Source organism: Capsicum annuum, chromosome 11 (genome assembly GCF_002878395.1).
Source record: "Capsicum annuum cultivar UCD-10X-F1 chromosome 11, UCD10Xv1.1, whole genome shotgun sequence".
In the NCBI taxonomy this organism is placed as follows: Eukaryota; Viridiplantae; Streptophyta; class Magnoliopsida; order Solanales; family Solanaceae; genus Capsicum; species Capsicum annuum.
Window position 1 is genome coordinate 9,059,848 of NC_061121.1, and position 20,910 is coordinate 9,080,757.

The 20,910-nt window shown below is 33.8% G+C and overlaps 1 long non-coding RNA gene across 1 annotated transcript; it reads left to right on the forward strand.

Moving 5' to 3' along the window:
* The first annotated feature begins 18,006 nt into the window (after positions 1 to 18,006).
* LOC107847290 lies at positions 18,007 to 20,028 on the forward strand. Its single transcript, XR_001667398.2, has 3 exons — positions 18,007 to 18,246; positions 18,591 to 18,705; positions 19,673 to 20,028. It is a non-coding gene; the product is annotated as an uncharacterized LOC107847290 (long non-coding RNA).
* Positions 20,029 to 20,910: the final 882 nt, after the last annotated feature.

The following is a 20,910-nucleotide window of genomic DNA, read 5'->3' on the forward strand; positions in this document are numbered from 1 at the left end:
TATCTCTGCCAGACACGTAAGTATAGCCAACGGCCTCACAAGGCATTATCCGTTTGCGCATCATGGTGTTTGTATGAGGCATCTCGATGAAAATCTCCAAACAAATTACCATTGTTTCGATTCTCTCTATTTGTACTACCATGCAGCCAAGGCGTACACATTGGAAGAATTTAATGACTACTTCAACACCCTTAAAGAAAGATGCCCCAGTGTAGCAGCTTGCATCGAGCATGAAGTTGGATTTGAAAAGTGGAGCCGGGCTCATTTTCCAGGTAATTGATTCAACATCATGACCTCAAACATCGCCGAGTCACTCAACTCAATGTTGTGCGATGAAAGAGAGTATCTAGTAGCGGCCATTTTTAATTCAATTTCACATAGGTTTGGAGAAATATTTAGGAAGAGGTATGCGGAGGTGGACAATTCAAAGACAACATTCGTTCCCGTAGCCAAGGCGATCTTGAGGGAAAACATGATCGAGGGGGACAAATCATATGTGAACAACATAAACGGAAGCACCGATGAATTCACCGTGCTTGGTTATAGTCATTCCGCTAAATTTAATGTTTCGAGATGGTCATGTTCTTACGGAAAGTACGACTTGATGAAATTGCCATGCGCTCATGCAATGGCAGTGTTGCATTTGAAGCACGGGAACGAATACGGCACTAGCATTTACAATCACTCTTCGCAAATATATTCGAAAGAGTCATACCTTCTTCCATACTTGGAACCTATTTTTGCAGCACCACTGGAGTCGGAGTGGAGTGTGGCGCCAGAGTATCTTGAAATGTAAGTTCTTCTACCCAATTTTGATCCCAAACTTGAAAGGAGGAAGGTGAAACACGTTAAGGGTGTGTTGGAGCCTTCAAGGTATAAGAAAAGAAATAAGTTCTCCAAGTGCAAAAAGTCGGGACATAAGAGAACAAAGAATAATACGTTAAGGCTATTGGAAGTGTTGGATGGCCCGAAAGACGCCTTTGTCGATTTTAAACTCAATTTTTGAAGAAAAATACTAAGGGAGAAGAAGATGGCTAGGAGGAGATACACGCTAAGGCCAATGCCCAAAATGACAACCATCAACAACATAGAGTTGCTTAGGATTTGCAATGACCTGGATTTTCTTTTCCAAGGTCGAGCTTCGGCGGATGCCTCATTTTCTTCGAGCCATATCCGAGAGGCTCAACCTGGACCCCCGTGAACTCATCCCCCCCCCCCCCCTTCATCCCTCTAGTGTAGTTTTATTTTGTATGTTTTGTAGTTCGTTGCATAATGAAGCTTTCATGGTAGGATTATGTAAATGAAAGCTTCGTTTTTGACTTTTTGTTTGAGATTTTTTTCCCAAAAATTATAAATATAGATGCAATGAACATTTATATATCTATAAACAAGTTTCAAGTTTTAGTCTTCGTGATATTCTATTTATCTATAATGATTTCTTGGTGTTTCTTCAGTAGTCCCTGTTTTAAGATTTGCAAACATTATTTAAACTCGGAGTACAGTACGAATAAATAATCGACTATGCTAAATACTAATTATATAATCAACTGTTTCACGTACGAATTATATAGTGATATCAGTGTTGATTATACTGTATATTGACATATTATCGATTTAGACTACGGTCGATTATAGACTATTAAGACAGTCTATGATCAACTTACTGAATATATGGATAACTTAAAATAATGAGAAAAAAGGATAAATTAAATAAAATAAAATTAGAGTATGTCAATTAGCACCATTAAAACATTGTAAAGCAATTTTAATGCATCAATTGTAACTCCCACGCACTTTTGAACGTGATCAAGTGTTGTCTAAGATACGGTGTATTCGTAGATCGCTAAGGTGACACAAAAATGAGAATAAATAAAATAAAATAAAATAAAATAAATATCAATCATCCAAGCACTAAAGAACGAATACCTATCATGACAAGAGATTAGACTTATCTGATGATCATAAGGAAGGTTGGTGGTTGTCACTTGTGAGTGTTCAATGGACAAGTAGTGTATGAGAATGAGAAGTTTTTCTCAACAGAGATGCCTGTTCTAGGAAATTGATTGTTACTACCATTGCCCTCCCCTATACCCGTTTGATTGAGTGTCCAATTATTTTGTAATCTCATATTATGATATTTAGTCACTTTACATTGCGTGAATGATGTTTATTTATTTTATTTCTCCCTTTTTTTAATCTCACCTCCTTTGAAAATAGACTCAGTTGGTCGATACATGACTAATAATATAGTCCGGTATAGGTAATACTAATTATCTATAATATACTCAACATACCAACTGAGTCTATTTTCAAAGGAGGTGAGATTAAAAAAGGGAAGAAATAAAATAAAATAAATAAACATCATTCACGCAATGTAAAGTGACTAAATATCATAATATGAGATTACAAAATAATTGGACACTCGATCAAATGGGTATAGGAAAAGAAAATGGTAGTAACAACCAATTACCTAGAACAAGCATCTCTATTGAGAAGGACTTCTTGTTCTCATACACTACTTGTCCATTGAACACTCACAAGTGCCAACCACCACCCTTCCTTATGGTCATAACATAAGTCTAATCTCTTGTCATGATAAGTAGTCGTTCTTTAGTACTTGGATGTTTAATATTTATTTTATTTTATTTTATTTTATTTCTTCTACTTTTTATGTCATCTTAGTGATCTACGACTATACCATGTCTTAGATAACACTTGATCACGTCCAAAAGTTATTGGGAGTCACAATTGATGCATCAAAATTACTTTACAATGTTTTAATGGTGCTAATAGACATACTCTAATTTTATTTTATTTAATTTCTCATTTTTTTCTCATTATTTTAAGTTGTCCATATATTCAGTAAGCTGATCATAGACTGTCTCAATGGTCTATAATCGACCGTAGTCTAAATCGATAATATGTCAATATACTGGATAATCAACAGTGATATCAGTATATAACTCAAATGTGAAACAGTCAATTATAAAAGACATAAACATTCTTTAGAGACCCTTTACGTAAATGATAATCCATTTAAATTTTCTCACACAGTACAATTCTAACGGGTAGAATTTTTTAACGGTCAGATTTTGGTAGCCTTACTATATTAATTAAAGGGACCCTTTTGGACTCCTCCATGTTTATTTATTCATGAATTTCAAGTTTTTCATCAACAATAACAATGTCGCAGTCATTTCAAACGTTCAAAAGTTCTTATATTTATCGTTGTGGTAATCCTGCCGTGTTTAAAACATCACGAACCGACAGGAATTCGGGTCGAAAATTCTACAGTTGTGCGGTTGAAAAGATTTGTTTTTGTTTAAATAAAAATTTATTTGTGTTCATCTCATAGTTCAATTTACTAATTTATCCTCATTATTTTAGGATAATGGTGGATGCTCTTATTTCAAGTGAATTCTCTCCGATTCTGAGGTGTCAAAATTTCAAGGCATTGCAAAGTTTGAAATGTTGGAAAGGTTTAGAGATTCCAAAGAAACTAGGAATTTTCTAATGACATTATATAGAGAATCGGAACAAAAAATTGATCACTTAAAGGGATTGTTGAAAGACGTCGAAATCGAGAGGGATCAACTTAAGCATAAGTTGGATATGGCTGAAGAAAAAGAAAATGGCATGAAAATTATGGTATATGATTTACTAATAGTTTTAGCTTTTTGGAAAGGAGTAACGGGGGTGTAGTGGGATTGAATATATTCTGAATCTTTTATTAATCGACTACTTGTTACTTATATTATATATGATTTACCTTTTTCATTCATCGACTACACAACACTCTACTGTATATGCTTTACCTTTTAGTCAGAGTCTATAATCAACGATGACATTCATGTAAAAAGAAATGATAATTTGATTATATAAAAAGAAAGATGTTCATCATAAACTATAAAAGCAGTTTAGAAAACGAAATTGTTAAGTTAAGATTGTCTAGTCTAATAAAATAATTATCCATAAATAAAAATTAAACATTATCTGAACATTCAACATTTTCGTCTTCTACTTGCATCTTGTTGATTTACTGAATAACTCCATTAAGAAATTCATCTATGTTTGAATATTTATTCTCATTTTCATTCTCCACAATGCCTTCTTTTTCTGGTGCATCATTTTTTCTTTCTTCTTTATGTTCTTCTTCTCTCTCTTCTTTTTCTACTTCTTCTGCATTCTTCTCTTCTGTTTTCTCTCCATCTCCTTCGTTGTTATCTTCTTCAGAACTACTTTTTCTCATTTTTATCATGTTCATTCTGCCTGCCTTCGTCATGATCCTCCTTTTCCACACCAGTTGATCCATCAACTTTGTTTTCTTCTTCACAAACAACATCTTTATTTTTTTCTTCTTCTTTCTCTTCATCTCCTTCATTGAGATTTTTCTTCCCTACAACAGATGCAACCTCAAGGATCATCACCTCATCAGCATTGATAGAGGCCTGCTCCAAAGTTGCTATCTCAAGGAGTATTTCCTTAGTGCCGTTGTCATCGCGGACAACCCTCGTCGCTCAATGCCGACTTTGCACCTGAACACCTGTATGTATTTACCATTTATAATAAACTAATATATCGGTTGATGAGGAATGGTATAGATTCTATTATTATAAGTAAAATGGATTATATAAAATATGTAACTTCTATAATATATAAAGCAGATATTACCTTCAGCTTCATCTCGCTTCTTTTGCTTCTCCTTTTTTGCTCTTCTTAGCCTCTTCTCTTTCACAAAATTAGTGATGTCCTTGATCGACTCCTCCATTCTAAACACGCGCTCTTCTAGATTTTCAATCATTGGTGTCTTTCTCGATACTCTCGGCTTACTCATCTCCACACCTCGAGTGACATACCTTGAAACAGCATTTCTACTCAAATCCCGATCATCATCCCCATCCTCACCATCCTCCGATGAGGTGATAACAGTCATACCCTCTAGATGGGCCTTCAATCCATCGATGAATGCGTCCTTCGGTTCGTCTGTGAATGCTTTGAACTTTTTCATGTAGTGCTGTTTCATTTCACGGACTGTGGGGATAAGGTAGGGGTGCACTCTCTACAGATAAATAGGCAAATGTGATTGATTAACAACACAATATTGGTAAAATTATTCATCGAAAGAATAGTTTCATACCTTTGTGCTCCATTCGTTCAAATATGGATCACCTTCGATTAGTTTATAGCCTTTTGAGGTGTTCCATCGAGAAATGGGCAGTGGGTCTTCAGTTGATTTACCATTTCCCTGCCGAGGGAGAAAAAGGCTTCGTATATTCAAATCTGTGATCAAAAGAAAAACAAAAACATAAAACTAAGAGTAAGTATATTATAGACACCATAGATAAATTACAGTATATAATAAACTACTTCAATGGTTTATAATCAAATACCATAAATTTCTAGAGAAATTCGTAGAGCGCGTACGATGAAACTCCATTTGTCTCAAATGTTTTCTTCTGTCTACTGAAGTCTATTCGCTTTTTTAGGTAGTCTAGAGTCAAGGCAAATGACTCCTTACCCGAAGGGTATCTCTCAAAGAAACCTAAGTTATCCATCATCTTGATGGTGTCTATGTCCACGGTTTTTGATAAGTCGCGTGCAAGAAATATGCAGTGCACAAACCAAACCAAGCAGAATTTGAACTTGTCCTCCTTGTCTAGCCTCCCACCTATAATAAGCTTCAACAATCTCTTCGCATTTACACTCTTTTTTTGCAATCTTTTTGAAAAAAGCTTCACTCTTCTCCATCGCTTTGACATATCTTGAATCACGGGGATAACACCCACAGTTTAAACCCGTGATTAGCGTAAACTCCATCAGGCCAAAATATGTAGGCCTGTCGTTAATGCTGAACCACATTTCATGCAGCTTGTTGTCCGGTTCAACTCGATGCAGAAGTGTATAGTGGACAAGCTATTCGTTAAACTTCATATGTTCTAGAAGATCCCATAAACCACCAAAAGAGGAATTCTTAAACCTAGACTCCAGACGTTGATCAACCACGACTTGTTTGAATTGATTAAACATTTTCAAACGAGACCTAATGGATATCTTAGCTGAAAATGATCCGACATCATCCAGGACTGTGGTGAGGTCGTACCTCTCAGCCGAAACAAACCTTGCACAGTGGGGCAAGATCAATGCTTCCTCGTCTATCCTAGCCTCAATTTCTATTTCCGCTAGCTCATCTCGAACCAAAGCTTCAACAGCTTCCTCGCTGCAATTTCTATTCTCCGATTGATCGACTACTTGTTTTTTTTGTTTTCTCAGACCTATCAACTTCTACAGCCTTGTGTTTGTTACCTCTAGCCATTTGTTATGATCTACGGACAAAAACTAACATTTCTCAGCTATAACATCAAAAACAATACCTAATTGACCTAGCAGTCAATTAACATAGCAGCAGATATAGCACCAAAAAAAACAATTTGCAAAACAAGTTTTTTCAAAAACAACTCCATCACCCACAAGAACATGCATCCAAATCACCATTATATTGAACAAAAATAGGAAGGAAGCCAGATTTTAAGCACGCAAATCGATAAAAAGTGTAAAAAAATCCCAATGCAATCGTCGAGGAAGGTTAAAATCCAACAAAAATAATGCACAAACTAATCGAATACCAACTTAAAAACACAAATTATAAGTAAAATCAATCCCTATTTTTTAAAAAAAAAATCAATTTACAGCAGATACAATACCTAATCGACCTAGCAATCTATTAACCTAGCAGTAGTTGCAGCACCAAAAAAGCCAATTTGCAGAACAAGTTTCTTCCAAAATAACCCCATCACCCACAAGAACATGCATCTAAATCACCATTATATTGAACAAAAAAAGAAGGAATCCAGATTTTTTATCATGCAAACCGAGAAAAAGTGGTAAAAAATCTCAATGCAATCGTCAAGAAAAGTTAAAATCCCACAAAAATAATGCACAAACAAACCGAATACCAACTTAAACACAAATTATAAGTAAAAGCCCCATTTTAAAATAAAAAAAAAAATGGGTCAAATTATCAAATACGCAGTAAAGAAATCCCCAACATGAACATGCTTCTACAACACCCTTACATTGGAGAAAATTTTTAACAAAAATCAGATATCTTGCCACATTCCGACGAAATTAGTGAAGAAATTTCAACATGCAATCGCCAAGAATAATCGATATATGCCAATTATCCGTCAAAAATCAAGTAAATACCAACTAAAAACAACCAATTTCAGTGAAATCAAAACCCGTTTTCAAAAAAAAATTCAATTTATTTGAACTCCATCGACTTCACCCGCCACAAACGAGTTCGGAAAAAAAAAACCATCAATATGGAGCACAAATTAACCGGAACAATAATATAACTTACCTGAAGTTGAAGATCGAAGTTGGAGTTGATTCACGCAAGCTCGAAAGTGAAAATGGTGGAAATGGGAGATGAATCGGTTGCAGTAAAGAGAGAGAAGATGAGAGAGAATTTATTTTTTGTATTTAATGGAAGAGTAGGGTTAAATAAGAATTTAATAAATACATAAGGGGTTTCAAAAGAATTAAAAAATACATAAGGGGTGCCAAAATATTTTTTTATTTTACACTTAAATCCATGGCCCACAAAATCCTAAGAAACTAGGCTTTGGCAAAAGAAGTGTCTATTTTACAAAATAAGTTTTCAATGTGGACTAGTAGCTAAATCTTCTCAGGTTTCTCTTTATTTATGTTGGTTTAATTTCAATATTTGAGGAGAGAGATTTCCTCTTTTGCGGCAATTTTTTGTGGCAGTCATCTTGTACACGACTTGATTAGCTTCTTCTTGAACTTCAATTCAGTGTGATGTATATCAGTGTAAAGTAATGTGAAGCCCATGATCGAGGGCAAGCTTATGAAGATAGTTAGGATTTATAAGAATTGAGTTCAAAATGAATTATTGAGACGCCTTTTTGATTTTAACTATAAGGAAAAAAAAAATCCTAATTGCGAGGCAAGATTCAAAGCGGATAATGCATAATAACAGACTAACAGTTGGACCAAGGTATGCTGACTACTTTTACAACAAACTCAAACAAAATAAAAGGATTTCTCCACGTCTGAATCCCAAATAGTTTAATAAATGAAGGACTATATACAAAGATATAAGGATTGCAAAATAGTGTAAGTTTTCTTTTTTGTATCGTTGCAAATGAAACTTACTTTACCTGATCTAAGTAAAAGAAAAAAAAAACGAAATAAACTTGAATAAATGTTAATGAAATAATGTTCTCAACAAAATTCCTAACATATGACTATCGTAACAAAAAAGGCTCTTCTTGTTAAAATTACATTTGGACTTCGACTCTATTCTCTAGTCCATGTTAAATATGGACTATTGTTCTCAACAAATGTTAATGGAATAATGTTCTCAGCAGAACTACTTACATAGGATAAGTGAAATCAATTTGGGAAATACCAAAGACGTTGAGGTGCTAATAAGACTCGATGTCGTTAAAATTACTTGTGCACCTGACCTTATTTTCTTGTCATTAAGCAAGACAACCTTCTTCTCCTCCAAATGAGGATTAAATTTCATAGAAACCTTGTTGACCTCATCGTATACCACATCCCCATTATAATCAATATGATACCAATGTATAACTAGTTTTCCCAACAGCACTGTTTGCATTTTATTCAGTTTATACGAATAAGTCCAATGTGGGAGTGAAAGAGTTCCAAACTTCTCCTCTGTAATGACGAGCATACACGAGTTGTGAAGGAAATCCTTCAAGCTGTGTTGGGGAATTATAAGTGCTTGCTACAGGATCACGTTGATAGCGTGATCTTAATGCTAGTTCAAATAAGAGGCAGGTGGCTCGGGGACGTGCTTGAGAAAGGGCATTGTGCAATTTGACAAATTCAGGATCATCCCGAATCAAACTGTTCCAAGTTCTAGAAACTGATCTAAATCGCATGAGAGATTTAGCTAGAAGCAATACTAGTATCTCGAATAGTATGTCATATCCAAAACACGGGTCTCCTGCATCCTCCTTCGGCAACTTTCTTGTATACTATCTGTTGCCAAGGGCGGCCGCTTCCGCTTTTTTGTGGTAGTAATTGTGAATAATTCTCTTGCGGTTCCTGCCATGTTTGTATTTAGATAGAAGAAAACAAGGGGAGGAAATTAAATTAACCTAGCATGCTGAGTAAATTCATAAATGTCATAAAACAAATTAAATAAATACTACAAATAAATGGTTCCATATATATATTGTATACACATCAAAGGAAACCCTATTTGTGTTGATTTCCCAGCTCTTTGTAAATTCTACAAGTGTTTGGTCAAGGAGTACAATAAATAATTTGGTAAAGTTCTCTAAAAACCCTAGAATTTATAGTGAAGGAGAAAAGATAATTTCACTCCAATAAATTGGGTTAAAATTTAGTGTAAACACACAAACTCCAATACTTTGCTACCTAATTACCCTCTCTCCCAACTTTTATATTAATTACATGATATCCCGAATATGATACATTATTTAACCTCCCATGCATAAACATAAGCTTATGATACATTACTAACCAATTAGTTGAAGATAAAAAAGGAAAAACGATAAAAATGCCTATAATTGAGGAATTAACACACTCAATTTAAGATTTTTTTCCATTTAATTACATAAAATCCTCAACAAATTCATTATTTGAAACTTGAATAATCAAATCAATCTTCATTAATCATAATCTTTCACAACTAATTTCTTCTCCAATCGTTCATTCCATGTCTGTAGACACGTAATTTTGTCCCTCCTGGAAAGCATTTTTACTCCCGTCTTACCACGTGTCCTATCTGCGAGGTAATTTTTCCACAAGAAAAACAAAATAAATAACCAACTCATCATTTTTTTTATTTATTTATATCTTTATCTCATTTAACAAATCTTAACAAATTTTATCTTCTTTTAAACATCCCAACAACCTCTCCACTTAAAAGAGGACAATACATCACCTACCCCATACCCCTACCCACGTGACCCCCACCACCAACCCTACCCCATTTCTTTTCACGTGTCTTTTAACAACACCACATTTCCCATTTTCTATTGGAGATGGACACAAAAAGAAAAGGGGAGGATTCTTTGGTTATCATCCTCATCAGGTAACAAAGAAAAGAAATCTATGTTTTTGCTCTTGGTTTTCTTCTTCACGAAGAAGGCGCATACACGCACACAAGAACCAAAAAAAAAACACTGAGCATACTCTAAAATCGCACATAACACACCAAGATCACACACATACCCCCGTAATCGGACACACACACACACTCAGTAAGGAGACGAAAATGGTAGACGGTTAACAATCATCAGAATCCGCTCCGATTCGTCTATTTTAGCTAAGCTTCACTTGAATCTATTCTTGCTCCGTTGGTTATCACCGCTGCCTAAGTTCATTGGAATTCTAGGTATATATTTTTGCGGTTCTCTCATAAATTTTGGTGTTGGGTTCATTGTCCTTTGTAGTTAAGGGGTCAGTATTTGTTGATTTCGAGTTCTGGTAATCTCAATCGGTCCACATCTGTCAAGTTCAAGTGTCAAATTTGTCAATATTAAGTGGGGATTCAGACGCTGCTGAGGTTTCCTATTCAGGATTTCGGATTTAGGTCTTTTTTAACTCATCATTATAAACGAAATTCAATTTCGAAAGGTCAATCTCCTTAACCCGCTCTTTTTTTATTTATTTTGGCTTGTTTAATTGGTTGTGATTATGTGTGATGTGATTATGTTTTGTTGGATTTTTGTTGATGTTGATGTTATGTTCATAACGTTTGGTGATTCAACTTTGGAGGTTTGAGGAAAGAACTTGATCATGTTTTAATTGATTGATAAAAAGGAAGTTCGGAGTTGGAATTGAAAAATTGATGAAAAGGTTAGATTCGGATAAATTTTAATTTATTATGATGCTGAATGTAAATGTCATCGAATTGGATAGGCAAACGTATGTTGGATAGGCAAAGTTTAGAATTTGTGGTTTTGTTGAATGTTTGAAATTTTGTTGAATGTTTGAAATTTGGGTGAATGATTTGGTTTTCTCACATTGAAAAATTGTACTCATTTGGCCGGGGAATGCCCTGAGGTATTTGTATTGATTTATCCGAGAAATGCCCCAAAGTATTTTGTACTCGGAGGACGTTCGTGATGAAGGCCCAAGGCATCGGATAAAACATAGGAGCATAGTTTAGGATTAGTTTAGAATAGGATTTATATTTTTATGCATTTTTCTATTTTCAGATTGTAATAATTGGACTGGACACTATAATTTTGGATTTGTTTGTTTGTTTGTTTGATTGGTTTGTATGTTTTTGTGTGGTTTATACACTCTTAGTTTCAAATTAGCCGATATGCTCCACCAAGCGATCGTGGTCGAACCACGGGATCAATGGATTCCTAACACCTTCCCCTCGCGCAACAGAATTCCTTAACCGGAATCTCTGTTCGCGGATCAGTCTAAAAGAGTCAAAAACAGTTTTGAAAAAGGATTCCCAAAGATGACTTAGCACACACAATTATGCCAAGTGGCGACTCTGAATTTTAAAGTAAATAATCCTTTTCGAAACAAATTGTCATCTTTTGTTACTTAACAATAAAATCCCTTTCGAAACTTAAAATCTAATCTTTTTGGAGTTAAAAAAGGGGTGTGACAGCTCTGGCAACTCTGCTGGGGATTTTTCCAGAATTCGAGCTTATTTTTTGGAGTTGTATCATCTTAGTTTGACATTATGGGTGTGTAAAAATTGTCTGTGTTATCGTTTATTGTTCATTTTATCATTGTTAAGTGCCTACGTGCACTTTGTTTACATTTTTTTCCTTATGTTGTACCACTTTATAACTGACATCATGTGCATAACCCGAGTCAATTCTTTCTGCAACAAGGTCTGTAGTACACGTTGTGTACACGACCTATAGTTGAGTCACCCTTATTTTAGGAAGGGGAGTCGTCAGTTGGTATGGAGTAGGTGGACAGCCAAAGCAGCCACTATCGACCATACGCTCCCCCGAACAGCCTTGTTAGTGAACTCAAGCGTAGGTCGGCCTTTTGGTCATACTTATGTGCATCATATTGAGACCTACCTAGCGGGGCCCATTTGGTCCTTTGTAGGAGACTCACCTCTACAGCATCCCTATGTGCTAAATGTTACATCTTTGAGGGTAACATGGTCACTTGATGTACTGATTTGGGAAAAGTATGTGTTAGAGGTAAAGTGTGTAGGCAATGAAAAAAAAAAGAGAGAGAAAATTCGAATCGAAAAAGAGTTTCGGGGGTTTTTTGTTCTTGAGTTTTTTTATGGCTTTTGTTCTTCACAATCTAAAAATTCAAAAAGATTTTTACCTTTTGCACTCATTTGTCAAAATCAAAAACATCAAAAAAAATTCTTTTGTTTCCTTTAGCAAGTATTCACAATTCGAAAATTTCAAAAAAAAAATTTCATTCGTAGGAGTTTTTATAAAAGAAAAATACAAAAATTGTAGTAGTTTTGTACATTTCATGAAAATACCAAAAAGATTATTCTTTCATAGTTGTTGGCGTCAGTTTTATGGGGAGTGTCAAAGTGAAAACATCAAAAAAGATTTTATTCGTTTGTCTTTAGTAGTATCTCTCTAGTCAGGGTCTAGTTTGTTATTTAATCATTAACTGTCCAATTTGGACGAACTACGCACCCCTGATTCTCTTCTTTTGGGAGTGAGATACGTAGGCAGTCTATTGTAGGTTCAGGTATCTTATTTCAAAAAATTTTAAAAATATTTTATTCATGCTTCATTTAAATTAGGTGTTTCATATACGTCTTTAAAATAAAACTACCAAAAGATTTTTCTTTACCAAAAGATTTTTCTTTAGTAGGTTGAAATTTCATTTTCGTATGAAATTCAGAATCAAAAATTCAAAAAAGATTTTTCTTTGGTTGTCATAGGTTTCATTTTGTATGGGGAACTTAAACCTGAAAAATGCAAAAGTTGATTACAAATCTTGCATTGTGCATATGGTCTCTTCCATTATTTAAATAGAGGATGACCTATTTTGCCATAGTGCTGACAAGGTGGGTAATTTTTTCTTGAATTATTACCCTTACTTTAAGTCTTGTGGTTGGCCATCAAAGCTCCTTCAACCATACCATCCCGTCTCATAGGCCTTCTTTTCTCTTACGCCTGCAACGTATTTAACAATTCTGCCAAGGTAATCTTGGACAGATCTTTTGTATTTTTCAAGGTACAACAAGAACAAGATATAAAGGTGTGTTTCAACCCAAAAACAGCCACCCAAACTAGATTTAACAACATCAAAACGAAGACAAGATGAACAACAATAATATGGTAACAATAACAACAGCTCACGGGTTACATTAACAAGAATAAGAAACAACGATTACAACAAAACAAAGGATAGATAGATAGACTACATAAAGATGTAATCTTAAGAACCCAAGAGCCTATTCCACTCTTGGACCCTTAACACTACACACTACAATTCACCTATCTCTTACGTTGGCACAAGAGGACCTCGGTCTCCCAAGCATCCAACGTTTCCAAGCTTGAATCCAACACGAGTGATTCCACAGTGATTTGTAAAAACAATTCTCAAAAGTATGAAGTAGAAGCTCATGTCACCAAAGAAGAAGATCACTTATTTGTGGCAACATCTTCAACCAAGAAATCTATTTTTTGGATGATTGACAGTGGTTGCACAAACCACATGGCATATGATAAAACTCTTTTTAAAGAGTTTTTACCTTTGGAAAATAAAATCAGAATTGGGAATGGTGACTATATTCCTGCAGAAGGAAAAGGGAATGTTGCAATCAAAATATTTTCAGGTACAAAAATAATTTTAAATGTCCTTTACGTGCCCGATATTGATAAAAGTTTGTTAAGTGTTGGCCAGCTAATGGAAGAAGGATTTAAAGTACTGTTTGGAGATAAATATTGTCGAATCTTTGATTCCACTAATCATGAGATTTTACAAGTTGGTATGAAGGTCAAAAGTTTCTTATTTAGTCCAACAAAAGATGCACATAAGTCGAATAAAGATGAATTGACAGATTTATTCAAGAGGCCAAATTTAGCCGAGCCGAGATAATTTCTGATCAAAGGAAGAGTGTTGAAAATATGTCCCAGAAATAAATTAGGATTAGATAATTTTAGTAATTTTTAATTATTAGAGTCCTATGTGACAGGAATTAGTTGTCCCTTTATTATTTGAATAGGAATTAGTTATCCAAATTTCAATTGAAGTGTAGTTAAAACTTTAGCTATAAATAGATGTTTTCAGTTATTAATAAAACAATTCCCTTTGACAATACTATTGCCGTATTTTATTTTTCTCCAACTCTTTCTCTGTTATTTCTTAAATTTTGAAGCTAAAAAACCAACACACTATATGCTAAAATATACATGAAAGATAAAGACTTTTGAAGAAGAAACAAATATATCTGTATAAATCTAGGACAAAGAAGTTGAAGATTAGTTGACTGCTATTCAGTTAAAGGACAATGCTTTAGAATTTCTGGACACTTAGAAACAAATCTTGAGCACAACACGAAGCGTATAACCAAGATCCACAGACCGAGAGTTGGTCCTGGCCATAAAATGAGACTAGACTAAGGAACGTAAAGAAGAGAAAACTTGGAGACAAAACTAAAAGAATTTATATTGCTTAGAGGTAGGGAGATGGGGGAGCATCAGGCGATGCCTTTACAAGAGGGAGGGGTATCTATTTATAGTGTATAAGGTTGACATTTTACTGATAGGTTATAGACCAATGGTCCTACACCACCTGTTGAGGAGCCGGTTGGGGAGTTCCAACCACATATGGCGCGTCTGACACCAGCCTGCCAAGGATCATTTGTACACTTGACATGTCGAGCAAGTGCTCTAAGTCACATGTATCTTTACCTCAGATGCACGCATGTTGCGTGTATTTAAAACCTAAGATACGCACAAGTCGCGTGTATCTTTACCTAACATACACGTGTATCATGTGTATCTGGAATACACATTGACATAAAATAGGCCAAGTTTCGTGCATATCGCATTTCTAATATACACGAGACTCAGATACACGTGAGTTACTCAAAACCCGAGATATTTTATAACTAACTAGTGTACTTGATCGTGCTTCACGCAATTATTAAATCAAAATCAACATATGATTAAATATTAATTTCATAATTTTCTATAGACAAAAATTAATGCTTACTAGTCATATATTTGTTTATGATTCTATCCTGATTATGATTATTTTAGTATCTTATTGCGAGGTTCTTTGAAAGAGAATTTGTGAGAAACATTCCAATTTCAATGAAGAACAATCAATTTAATTTAGTAAATATGAACTTTGACAAGAAAAAATAGAAAATAAAAAATTAATCAAAAAATAAAAAAATATAATTTTAATGACATAAATTCTTCCGATAAGTTATATATGAGTTTTAGAAATTAAAAGTTTTTAGAAACTAAAATAGTTTCAAGCTTTATTTACTTTAATGTCTTTAAGTCCTGATCTTTAATTGAGTAATTTATTTAGACATTTACCGGCATCTTAAATGATATTTATATAGAAAAATAATGAGGAAAAAAGAACTAAAAATTACACAAACCCACAACTTATGTTTTACTTATTACAAAAATATCCCATCTCCCTAAACATATTGCATAAATCCCACTTTTTAAGTTTCTCTCTCTTAAAGCACATATACATACATATCTCCTTTTCTCTCAAGATTTTTTCTCCTTAAAAAAAAGCTACAATCAAGGGTATGTTTCTATGTTTGAAATCAACTATGTTTGACTCCAACTAACCGCATTCAATTTTAACATAATCTTTTTTTATCATTTTGATTTTTTTATTTATACTTCTTTTTTCTATTCATTTTAAAACTAAATTGATCACCTTATGGGAGGCCCAAAATATGCGATCAGTTTCTTTTATCTAATGATTGAATTGGTGTTATATTTTTTAAATAAGTAAATTCTCCTTTTAACCAAAAAATAAAGAAAGAAGATCACTGGTGAGAAAAATGATTATTTAATGATTTTTTATTTTTAAAAATAAAATAAGACATTTAAACTGTGGGTTAATTTTCACTCATAATCCTTTTTTTTTTTTGGGTCACAGCTAACACGAGTAGTAAAACTTTGAATTACTCTCCATAATAACATTAACAACACAATTTTTTTTATTTATAATAGTAAAATTATTAAACTAATTATTTTTAACATTAAAGTCATACATCATTTTTTTTTTAAATATAATCACTAGACTATGTATTAATTGTGAGAAAATGCAAATACTTAAAAAGTAAAATTTTCAGCTTCATTATTTACTATTGTGTATATGCTATAAGAACTTTTTCTTGTTGCAGACATTTACTTTTTCATGATTTATAAAAAATAATAAAAAAATATACGTCGAAAAATAGCGTGTTAAATTGATCGATCAGGTTGATAAAAGAAGCGAAAAGAAGATAAGAAGAGGACCCAAAAAGTGACGTGCAAAAGGTATTGTGTGGGGAGCAATAATTATGTATGTGTTATACAGATACATAAATCTATCTATTTATTTTTACCTATTATGAAATATGTAGTTAGTGCACATCCACATACAAGCAATAACTATGTATATGCTAGACATATACATAAGTATTGCAACGAATTTATTCACTTATGAACACTTTGGTTAATATACGTCAACATACAAGCAATAACTATGCGTGTGCTAGACATATACATAAGTACTGTTAAGTACTAAACCTGTTTTGAAATTTATGGTTCCGGTATAATATAACAGTTTTGAACTGACAACATACTCTAATTTTATGAATATCTGCATTGTATAATTTTAGTTTCAAAATCGTCTATTTCAAGTACTAAATTAACAACTTAGTACTTATTTAATAAATGATTCTCCTTCGTTTAGTTTAGGATTTACTCAGTTAGAGCATACCGAAACATCAAATCCATTAGTTGGGTTCGTTCTTGGAATATTTGATTACGAGGAACCTAACTTTGTTGAAAAAAAAATAAAAAATCGTAACGACCCCATCAAGATGAAAAAGATTAACAAAGCTGCAGCTGCAAAGTCAAAAATACAAATTGGAGAATCGTCAAGAAAATTCCAAAAAAGATGATAATGAACGGCCACGTTTATCAAAGGTATTTTCGATTTCGCACATATATATGGCTATTACATATGTATATGTAAAACCTATACATAAGTTATTAAGTTATTAAATCTGTAATAAATTTCCTAGTTCATATACATTATATTTGTTATGTATATGTTTTCAGTTTTCTTATGTGTCTAAGGCCATGGACATTACCTATGTATATGTCTAATATATAAATGGCTTACCATATGTTGTTAGATGTGTAATGGAATCCCTTGTTTATATACATCATTTTTTTATGCATTGTCCATATATGAGCCTAGGTGTTAGATGTCTATTGAAATGACTAGTGCTTATGTACAATATATGTTTTGATCATATTTATTTAAGATGTGTGAAATAACGAGTTTTTTTTTATGCATGTTAGGGACTATGGAGTCTTTGTTGCTGGGTATGCAGAATAACAAAGTAAAGGAATACCCGTCCCTTCAGTTGATTTTGAAGCGAAATACCTTCTGATGCAATGCGCGTCACTCCTTCGAAAGTACGATCTTTGGAAAGCAAAAAATGATTATGTTAGTGAGAATGAAGACCCTCTAAGACCAAGGTTAAAAACACACCCACTTTCAGATTGTAGCACCTCAAAAAAATTTTGACTGAAGTTAACAACTTCAATTAAGTGCAACTTTGACCTATAAAGATAATTGTGGTACAAAAGAAAAGCAAATGGTGTAGAACATATATGTACACGATATTTGTATGTTATTGTTGTTAAGTAGAGGATTTGAGAGTATTGTTATTTATGTAATATAAGTGTGCAAGTTGTGGGGGCCACCCCTTTTAATAATGTCCCTAAACTAGCATAAAACAAAAGGGTCAATTATTCCCTGTTTACTGGAAACTGATTCGAGGAAACCAAAAGTGAGGTTACTACTTTGTTTTCTTTCTTTTCCTTATCAATTAAGAAATCAAAACAAAGCCTTAAGAGAAAACATAAGGCAGCAGCTGGAGTACTAATACTCGACTTCTTCTCCTTCTCTTGGTATTCAAGAATTCACTAAAAGAGGAAGAGGGGAAAGGATTCTTATGATACTTTTGAAATAATCTTTAAGAGGTGACTTCAATAACCTAAGGTTAGAATTGAATTCTAATAGATAAATTCTCTACCCCTTTCTTTAATTTGACTATAAATAAGTATCTTGGGAATGTTTAATTTGTATCTTTGCACTACTACGTGCATTGGGTTCATAAAAAAGAGGAGGGAGGGGGGATGAAGAATTTTGATTAAAGAGGAGCTTTTGGAAATTTCTATCAATTGGGTAGTTTTACCCTTGAATTGTATAAGTTGGAAGAGTTAGAATTTACTCCGAATTCTTGATAAGAAATTCAATTAATTTCTAGCATAAGTGAAGATTATACGAATAAGTTACTAGATGCTCCTGTGGATTACTTATGGACTTATATGTTATTCTTGTAGCTAGTGAATTGTGTATCGGATAGCAGGAACTAGAGGTTGGAAGGATAAAGGCTTCAATATCGCAGGTTGAATTACTTGAGGCTGGAATTACTATCGTAGCTAATGAATCATTAAGGTATGTAAAGCTAAACCCTCCCCCGCTGCTAAGGCACCACCCTACACCACGTACTTCTTCCTTTTGGTGTTAATATAATTCTCGAAATACAAAAGTAGAATCTTTATATTTCCTTACATATCATCCCTTCACTCTAGCATAAAGCTTAGAAGTATCTATCTTTCACTCTTTGTGTTAAGTTTTCAAGTTACTTCCATATTATCATAGGTTTCTGTACTTGAATCCCTTACAAGTTAGGAGTAAATAGTAATAGCATAGTTTCACTTATATATGGTAGCTAAACGATCATTATCTTAACTCATATGTCATAGGACTTCAAGGCGTTATTTGATAAATATTAACGACGGGAGGGTACATAGGTTTGTCTTGGCATATCGCTCGATGTGATTCTATGCACAGGATCGAGATCAGACCACTATAGTGAGCCCAACCATTGGGAGTACCCGCCTTTGTGGCATCATTTGTATGTAAAGTCAGTTGGAACGTCATGTATTAATTTTCCCTTACTTGAGCCAAGATATGGCATATATGGCCTGCGGGCAGACCCTCATAGTGAGCCCCTGGGTGGGACATACCTGGATAGAAACTGGGATTATAGTTACACATCTGGGATTATAGCAATGAGTATGTGAGCAACATTTATTGTATACTTTCTTCAGATTGCCTTCGGAAGGCCATCTTGTGATCATTTGCATGACTTATAGAATAAGTGCATCATCTAGGTAAGTATAGGCCCTATATTATAATGAACGATTTTATAAATATTATATATGATGCTAATGAGGCCGGTGCATAAGTTATCAGTTTATATTGTATATTTGTTATTTTTTGGCTCATACATTTTTCACTTTAGTATTTGACTCATATGAGCGTCTGTACTTGTCCAACTATTATTCTGTCTGCTTTCATATCAGTACATGTTGATTATGTACTAACGTCTCAGGCCCACCATATTTTGTTAATGCAGGCTCAGATCCTCAGGATAGCAGACATCCACATTAGGTTCTATTGCCATTTTCAGCTGATATTTTGGTGAGCTCCAACTCTCTTTGGAGCCAGTCTATGCCTAGTATTTTGATCATATGTACAGATCTCTGGTTGGGAATGACGAGCCTGATGCCAACTAGTCATTGTAGTTTAGCGTGTTAAACTAACTAGAGGATTTATGGACATCATGTAGCATTGTATAGTTTTGTAAATATAACTCCCTTATGTATATATGTAACTCTTATTGAATATTCTGCTCATTATTATCCCATAACCTCGTGTACGTTATAAAGTGCTTGTAGAGTAAGTGTATACGGTTTTTGTCCGTCATTATCATTTTGGGGCATGACACAGATGAAAGAAAAATAGTTAGTATTGAGCAAGCTGTTAGATGATTATGCTTTACAGATTTTACTTAGAATTTGTTAGGAATGTTCCATTTTAAACTTATTTAGATGTTTTGTTTTTACAATTCTATTATAACACTTTTTAACCTATATTTATGGATAATTGGTAAAAATATTTCGGCATGATTATTGTATTTTTTACATGATTTTTTGATGTATTTGTATGTGTAAAGTAGTCTACATATACATAGAATTATCGTCTCTCAAAAATAAATTATTGTATTTTTTAGTTTGTGTGTATATGTATACATATACATATGTTTACATGTTGATAAGGCTAATCAGATGAATAGTTTTCAACAAGTTTAAAAAAGTTCAGCAATGCAGATTTTTGTCGGTGTGTATACGTCATCATATACATATAGTATTTCTATATTAATAACACATTTATTATTATATTTGTGGAGCAGACTGCAAATTGGTGTCTAGTATGTGGCAACAGTGGTTATTCTGCAGCTATGTGTGTTGTCAATCCCTATTCAGAGTTATTTGTGGGCTACGATCAATGGCAATATTATGTGAACACCTACAATCAAACGTTGCAGACTCAGCCCATATTGAATCATTCACTACAAAAAATGGGTCAAATTGCGGGGGTTAATTTTGCGATTTACGGGAGACTAAAATTCCCACAAAATATAATTGCGGTGGATCCCAAAGCCCCAGAATACGAGCCATCACAAATGAGTTGCGGCAGTTTTTTTTCGACCCCCATAATTAATTTGCGGGGGTTATTTTGTGGCGGTTACAACCCCCATAATTAATTTGCGGCGGTTATTGACCCCCGTTATTCTAAATTTAATTTTTTTAT